Source organism: Otolemur garnettii, unplaced genomic scaffold, assembly GCF_000181295.1.
Source record: "Otolemur garnettii isolate 467f Iridium unplaced genomic scaffold, OtoGar3 scaffold00047, whole genome shotgun sequence".
NCBI lineage: Eukaryota > Metazoa > Chordata > Mammalia > Primates > Galagidae > Otolemur > Otolemur garnettii.
In genome coordinates, this window is record NW_003852442.1 from 2,880,758 (window position 1) to 2,888,741 (window position 7,984).

At 46.2% G+C, this 7,984-nt stretch overlaps 1 protein-coding gene across 3 annotated transcripts in view; it reads left to right on the forward strand.

Moving 5' to 3' along the window:
• The first annotated feature begins 990 nt into the window (after nucleotides 1-990).
• The window catches only part of SDR42E1 (short chain dehydrogenase/reductase family 42E, member 1), a 9,670-nt gene continuing 2,676 nt past the window's right edge, over nucleotides 991-7,984 (forward strand). The window contains exons 1-2 of one of the 3 annotated variants that reach the window (XM_023514133.1): nucleotides 1,007-1,021; nucleotides 7,141-7,229. The gene's annotated coding sequence lies outside the window, so the exon portion shown is untranslated. Of the gene's footprint in view, nucleotides 1,022-5,480; nucleotides 6,716-6,813; nucleotides 6,927-7,140; nucleotides 7,230-7,984 lie in introns of those variants that run through there. The other 2 variants (XM_023514131.1, XM_023514132.1) reach the window with 2 other exon arrangements.

Here is a 7,984-nt window from a genome sequence, read left to right on the forward strand (position 1 = left end):
GTAACCAGCGCAGCCACAGAAAGTCATTTAAGATTACTTGGTTCAACCATTCTTGGTCCTCTAAGATTTATGGCTGGATCAAAGCAGGGGACAAGACAAGCAGGCACACTAGACAGTCCTATCAGAGAGGCCAATGCCAAGGCCTCTTCACTTGCCCTTCATTTATTTTTATATCCCAGGACTAGGGTTCGTCCTGTGACTTTGTGTGCTTGGTGAAAACTGAGCAGTAAATGATGTAATTCACGTGAGCCTCTTTGAGTCCACATTTGTACCAATCCTCTAGGCAAGTGAAACATACAAAGTCAAAATCTCCATCCTTTGGCCCATTAAAATGAGCTCTTCTCCAATCAGAGGTCCACTGTAGGGCACGGGTGTGTGTGTGTGTGCCAAGAGGATGGAACTTTCCAAAGAATCACTCTCGTGATAAGGAGACATTAGGGGGGCCTCGGGAAGACCTTTGCACGACAGTGCCATCCTTCCTTTCTACCCAGCTCTTCTCAGTTCCTCCAGCAACAAAAGTTAATGTTGACATAGTTGCCTCCCCAGTGGCCGGAAAAGTGGAGCTGGAAAAACAGGGAAAACCAGGGACACTGGGAAATACAGCACATGGCACACATGGATGTGGAAACTCAGAGATAACAGAGACTTAAAAAGACACATGGAGAGGGAATGCTCAGTTGTCTCGTCCATCATCCACCCAACCAGCAGTACCAAACTGAGCGCCTACTCATCAGGTACTGCGCTCAGCGATGGGGGTACACAAAGACAGAGGTGGAAGCCTAAAAGCAGAAATTGGAAGTGGGAATAGCAGTTGACTTGACCTATGAGGGTTCCCGCAACGGCGGAACACATGGGCTGGGAATAAGGGGTTGCTTCGCGCTGCGCACCTGCCGGCGCAGCGCACCTGCCCGCCCAGGTCCGAGAAGGGCAAACAGCAAACCCACAAACCATAGAGATGCGCGGACTTCCGGGCTGCCTAGAGAGGACCGGAAGTGGCTCTGTGCTCGCATCTGCGGTCGCTGTGAGTGGGCCGGGGTGGGTAGGGCTGGCGCCCCTCCGCGGGGACCCTGTGGGCTGCCTCGGCCCAGAACGCGCCCCCGTGGCCGCGCGCGTCAGGGAGCAGTGAGGGCGGCAGGTGGCAGCCCTCGGGGATGGGGCGGGGAAGGTACTGAGTAGCCTAGACCCCGGCACCGGGAAGAACAATTGCCTTTCTGATTCCAAGGAGCTGGGCCAGCTCAGCTTGGCTTTCTGGAATGTCTCTGAGGCCTCAAATGTCAGTTCTCCTATTTTGTTTTCCATTTAAAAGCCATCAGGCTTAGGTTGTTAATCTCATTTTACAGATGAGAAAACTGAAGCTCTGAGACACGAGGTGACTAAGCCCCAAGCTCGGAGCTTTCAACAGGTTATCTAGCTAAATTTGATTCCTATCTTTGGTTTCCTTTGCCCTTTGGGGAAAGGATCGCCTCCTTTTATGACGAGTGATTCTGGTTTCCCACTTCAAGTGGCAACGTGAGGTTGCCATCTAAGATGAATGTAATTCCTGGTTAAAAAAAAAAAAAAGGCAGTAAACAGAATTGAAATAAAACCTAAGAAGTGGGTGATAGTACCAGATGTGCCAGGTATGGCAGAAATTGTGAAGGTGATACGATAACGACCTAAGAGAACAGGCATTGTGCCAACGTTAGTGTGAGCCATTGTCCCTGATGGTTAAAAGTCACGCAGACCTGGCCTCAGGCCTTGGATCCAGCCCAGCCACTATGACCTGCATAATTTGCGGGCAAAGTTCTGAACCTCTGAGCCATTTTCCTCATTTCTGAAAAGCCTATGATGCTACTAGTTAAGTACCTCAGCCGACTGTCCTGAGGCTGAAATGGCAAACCTTTAAAATGCCTAGCTCATAATAAATGTAGCCGTGGTGGTTGTGGTTTTCATTTTAGGGAGGAGGAAGTAGGATCAAAGAGGTCCAGCCAGTTGCCCAGGATTGTGCAGGGAGTTGGTGGAAAAGCCGAGTGTAAGGCCCAGATTTTCTGATTTCCAACCTAGGAGTCTTCACCTCATAGGAGGAGGTGAGGTGCCCCGACCTCTTCCCTCCAGGATCTGGAGGGCCACCTGTGAAGCTGCAGAATGTGTTAACTGTGAAAGCCCTCACAGGCCTCATGTTAGGGACTCTGCGCTCCTCTGGCGCTACTGTTGCGTCAGTTCCACCTGGGTTAGGGACTGGGATGTCTGCTCTACCATGTGCTAGCTGTAGGAGCTGGGGGTTAGTCACCTCTTGTCTCAGACCTTCAGCTTTCTCATCTGTAAAATGAGATTAACAAATAAATCCTCATCTCAGAGAGCTGTTAGGAGCATCAAGCGAAATAATTTGCTGGCAGAGTATTGCACATGCCTGGCCCAGACTAGATGCTAAACAAGTGGCAGCTGAAGCGACTTTGGTTTGTTGAAGTGGCAAACTGCTGGCCTCGTAAGCAGAGCACATGTAGCACTCCATGCAGATATGGCAGAAAAAGGCAGGTGAAGAGCCCTCAAAATATTCCCCGAATTTGGGTTTGTTGGGTCTACGATCAGCCAGCTATTCCTTGTCCCTGCAGATGCTGCTGGTCTTTGCAGACATAGAGTTTATAAAGTACTTTGGGAAACAGATTTCTTTTGTCACCAGCATTGTGAAGAATTTCAAGGATCTTTTGTGCAACAAATACTTGGATAGAAGGACTTTGAGCGCAGCTGAATGAGAAGGTTTGGTGCACCTAAGGTGTCAATCCTGAATTAAAGACAGCTGTCCTGCCACCTCGAGTTACATTCCAAACAGTGACCTCAAATACCTATCTCTGAATATCCCAAGTTTTCACTTAATGCTATGCCCTTAGTTAATTTTTTTCCCAGCTATCTCTGGCCTTATAGGTTTTATTTTTCATTTTATTTATTTATTTATTTATTTTTTTTTTTGCAGTTTTTGGCCGGGGCTGGGTTTGAACCCACCACCTCCAGCATATGGGGCCAGCGCCCTACCCCTTTGAGCCACAGGTGCTGCCCCAGGTTTTATACCACACATCCCTTTCATCTGATCAGAGGTCCTCTCCTAATGGTCTCTAATTACTTCATCTTTATTGCTTCGACTGCTTTATATTAAACTACAGATACTGCTTTATATTAAAGCTACAGATACTTTTCAGATCATGCATGGAATTTGAACAGCACCATTCCATAAGCCCTGTAGCTTCAATATACACGTATTTTCCAGATTTCAATGTACTAAGATTACAGTTACCCTTGACCTTTGTTCAGCACTACTTGGGCAGCAATTTACAACTGGGTAAATTGGGTTATACTCCTTGGAGATAATTCTATCTTCCTTAAAGTAAACATAGTAATTTTTTATGGAAACAGCCTTTAATTACCTCTGTTGCCTACTTTCTGTTGGTGAAATGCTAGTGGCGCCTAGATTTCTATATGGCATTTCAGAGGGCTAGCAGCATCATAATCTTGAACTCTCAGGCATGAAAGAGCTGTGTGCATAAACTCAGGCTCTTTTTTTCTGATCCTTAGCATATAATTAGGCCTTTGTAAATCTAAAGTACTCCAGTCATCTTTTATTAGTTTCTTCTCATAACTTCCCTGTGAGATGTCAACTTTATGACCCTCACTTTCCCTTAGTATTATCAAGAGGTCAGGCAGATTTTAAATTTCTCTTTTTTTTCCTGTTTGTAATTAAGATTCCTTTTTCTTGATCATGTGCTTAACTTTAACCTGTGTCTGCTACAATGACTGCTCAGGTCAGATGGAACACCTCCCCACCAGAGGAAAGCAATTACTGAACAAAGCCACATCTTGGAAGAGCTTTCAAGCAATTGCCATTTATAAAAGAAGGTCTGAGAGCCCCGCCCTAGAAAGAATCAGATGGAAACTAATTAATAAGATAGGAGCCATGCTGTATATGAAAAGTGGGCAGCAAGTAGGAGAAAAACTGTATATACTGTTTTCTCCCTTCTGCTTTAGGGTTCGTGAGAATTTCCTAGGAGTTTCCATGAAATGTGTTTGCTGAGATTTTTGTATGTTTATTGATGACAGTATGTTAACTGTGAAAGTCTTCCTGACGTGGTGGACAGGCTTCTTGTCATTGCTGTTGGTTTTGTTGAATTGTTAATTTTTCCTTACCTTTCTCATCTGCCCCTCTTGATCAGGTTGGTTATACAAGTTTTTGCCTCAGATCGTTCTGGAACCTGGTAGGAGGTTGTGAGTAGCATCAGTAGGCCTGGCAGGCTTCTCAAGCATTAATAATCTGAAACTGTACATTCCTGCCTTGATTTCATGTCTCATGAGCCATGATTGACCTGTGGTCTTATGACTAGACTGGAATGTGTAATTTTAAAAACAGAATAATTGGCTCAGCACCTATAGCTCAACCGGCTAAGGCGCCAGCCACGTACACCTAAGGTGGCGGGTTCGAATCCCCAGCCCGGACCCGCCAAACAACAATGACAGCTGTGGCGGGCGCCTGTGGTCCCAGCTACTTGGGAGGCAGAGGCAAGAGACTCGCTTGAGCCCAGGAGTTGGAGGTTGCTGTGAGCTGTAATGCCACGGCACTCTACCCAGGGGGACAGCTTGAGGCTCTGTCTCAAAAAAAAAAAAAAAAAAAACAGAATAATTGTAGAGTATTTCTGGTGGAATTTTTTAATTGGGCTCTTGGAGGCCTTGTCCATTTTCTGAATCCCTTACAGTGGAATTCTTGTAGAGATACAAAGAAAAGCTTAAACTCTGTTATCTGGCCCCCCTGTTAACTGAAATTCCACTAACCAGATGGAGCATTTCCAGAACCTGATGTTTCAGTGAGTGATTTTGCCTTCCTCCAACTTCAGCTGGACACTGCCTGCTGCCACCTCATTCAGGGGCTCACCAACCCTCATGCTCATTTCCTCTGAGCAGACCGGCATTTTGTCCTCATGGATAACCCTCTAGTCTAGATCTTCATCTACCCTTCCCTGGCCCCTGGCCTGTTTCTGGGCCCTCCCTCCTCCAGAGGAAGCTGCTCTTTCACAAGGACCAAGGTGATCTTGTTAGTACCTTGCTAAAAACCTACAAAGCCTTCCAGTTGTCTACAGAATGAAGTTCAGACTCCCTAGAAGGGGAGGAAAGGCTATCTCCAAGCCAACCCCAGGCTATCTTTCCACCCTAAAGCAACAGCCACATCAGCCACAGCAGACTGGCCATGTTAGTTACCCAACAGCCTTCTCTACTGCCGGCCTATTTTTTTTATCATTCGCCCTCAGCCTGTAATAACCCTTTTCTCAACCCGCCTGGATCCTCCCATGGTCCCTGTGGTTCTAAAGCTTGGTCTTCCATGAAGTCTTCTGATGTGCCCTGCCAGAGTCAGTCTCCAACCCCCACCTCAGTGTTCCCACAGCACTGTGTCTACACCAGTGGTTCTCAGCCTTCCTAATGTCGTGGCCCTTATACCGTTCCTGTGGGTCACGACCCACAGGTTGAGAGCCGCTGGTCTACACCAACATTATAACCGTAATCTTGCTCTCACCTTCTTTGCTTTGTCCTGTAGATATCAGAAGCCTCTCTGCTCTGTTGTAATCTCCAGAACTCAGGAGCTCTGTCTCATCTACTTTGTATCTTTTTCATTCCATAACCCAACACTTTTGAGTAGACAGGGAGCATGTTAAGTTAAAAGGGCAGCACTAAATTGTCACGCATAGCAGTGACTCTTAGACATTGTGAGGCCCCGCATAATTTGTGCCCGTCACAATTTTACTAAAATTGGATATATTTTACAGAGTTCAGAATCATCCGTAAATTCAACAAATGTTTATTGAGCATCTACCATGTTGCGGGTTCTGGTAGGGACACCCCAGAAGACAGAAGGCCTCAGTTCTCGTGGAACTTACATTCTGTGGGGAGATCAATAGTAAAAATGCAAATAGTTTGAGATAGTGTAATATAACATGAAAATAGAGCAGCTTCAAGGCTTTGTGAGGGTGATCAGGGGAGCCTCTCTAGGCGAGTGACATCAAGGAACCTAAATATTGAGAGAGACACAGCCAGGCAAGGACATGGCCACATGGCATGTCACACTGAGGGAGGGCAGGAAGTGCTAATGACCAGGTCATGGAGGTGAAAGTGGGAAGTCTGGATTGAGGTTTTGGGAACTGATGTCTGCCATTCTAGAAAGCAGCATTTCTGACATCATGTGTTTAGGTTAAATAACAGAATCGACTACAATTGGTTTTATGGCTTCTTCGAATCCAAACAGGAGAGTCCTGCAGTCAGAAAACAATAAAGTCACAGGTCCCCACGGGGCACCTTGAAGGCAGACAAGTGTGTTCATGCTTTGTGCATTTTCTCCTACGCACAACTGTGGCAATTGTTTAGCAAGATCTTTGGAACCCATCAGTCATTCTCCACTCTGATTTGCTTAATCATTCTAATATTTCTCATTCTTCTCTTTCACATACCCCTGGGCCACTGAGACAGCAAGTGGGTTCACTTGCTGAACCTTGCCTTCAGTTTCAACCAACTGATTCTGTCCAGATAATCTAATTAGCTGTACTGGCAATCTGATGCATTTGCCCAGGTATCCAGAAGAACTTGTCAAACTCCTTGCAACCCTGGGCTTTTTAGAGAGCTGATCATGGCAAGTGGGACCATCATAGGACAATCAAATCCCCAAACTTTAGATCTTGAAGAAAAGGCAATTAGAGAAGTGACACCAGTGAGTACCCACACTGTCAGACATTTTATTGGGCTTGTTTCATGCATTGTCCCATTCAATCTTTATAATCCTCTGAGCTTATTAGCTCCACTTTGCAGAAGAAGCAACAGGCTCAGAGCAAATAACTGATCCCAGGTCACACAGCTCCAGTGGGTTCCGTTCAAGGCCGTGGTTGAGTGGATGGACTCCTGGGTCCAAAATTCCATTGCGTGTGAGTCTGGGTAAGAGTGGGGGAGTTATTCTCTCTCTGCCTCATTTTTCTCAGTTGAAAACCAAGACACTGATAATACTTTCCTGCTAAGATTATTAAAACGATTACATAGCTAATGTATACTTAGCATGCAGCCTGGCCCAGGTAGTAAGCACTATGGAAATGTTTGTCCTTATTACTTCTACTGTACTGAGTTGCTTTTTTTTTTGCCCAGCAATGGGATTGCAGGACTGAGCTGCTTCTTTATAGAAACCTTGGCATTCCTAGAACACAACACAGCATACAACTTGACAGGAGAAAAAAGTAAATGCGTCTCAAGCGTGTGTTCCTGTCCCTCCTCCCCATCTTCCACCAACCACACAGTTTTCTTTCCTTGTTCAGTGCACTGACTTCACAACTGCTCCTCAGCTCTGCTGCTCCCACCCCCAACCTGGTCCCTCCTACTCCCCACCTGGCTCCTCCTCCCCACGGGCTCCTCCCACACCCCACCTGGCTCCTCCCACTCCCCACCTGGCTCCTCCTCACTGAAGTCCACTTACATGCTGTGATGGCTGAAGTTGTGGGTGCCCTGCTGAGAGGGGACAATAGTAGGGCTCTCGGTTGCTTGCAGTCTCCCCGCCTAACTACATCTCTGGGTGTCTGTTGATGTACATGTGTGTTCCCAGTGCCTTTGGAACCCTGCATGCCTCCTGTTCTACTTCTCTCCTCTTACACAGAAGGAATTTGGTAGCCCACTCCACTTGTTTTATTTTGGAGAGAAGGGGTTTTGGATCCTTTAGAGGAATTTGGTGGGGGACATAGACAAGAAGGGAAGGAGAAGCAGGAGCCCCCAAAGGTGCTGAGCACAGCACTTGAAGTTCTCACCAGATTGGGGATGAGGTGTGGTTTGTGACATAAAGGAGTTTATTTCCCTGTTTTTTAATAAAACAGTATTAAACTACTCAGCACTGTGCTATTTTAAACAAAAGATGTTAGAAGCTTCCTTTAGCGTTCTTTGATGTTGTGCTATACGGGAGGAAATGCTTCTTTCTCCCAAATCTGAATCTTTTTTTTTTTTT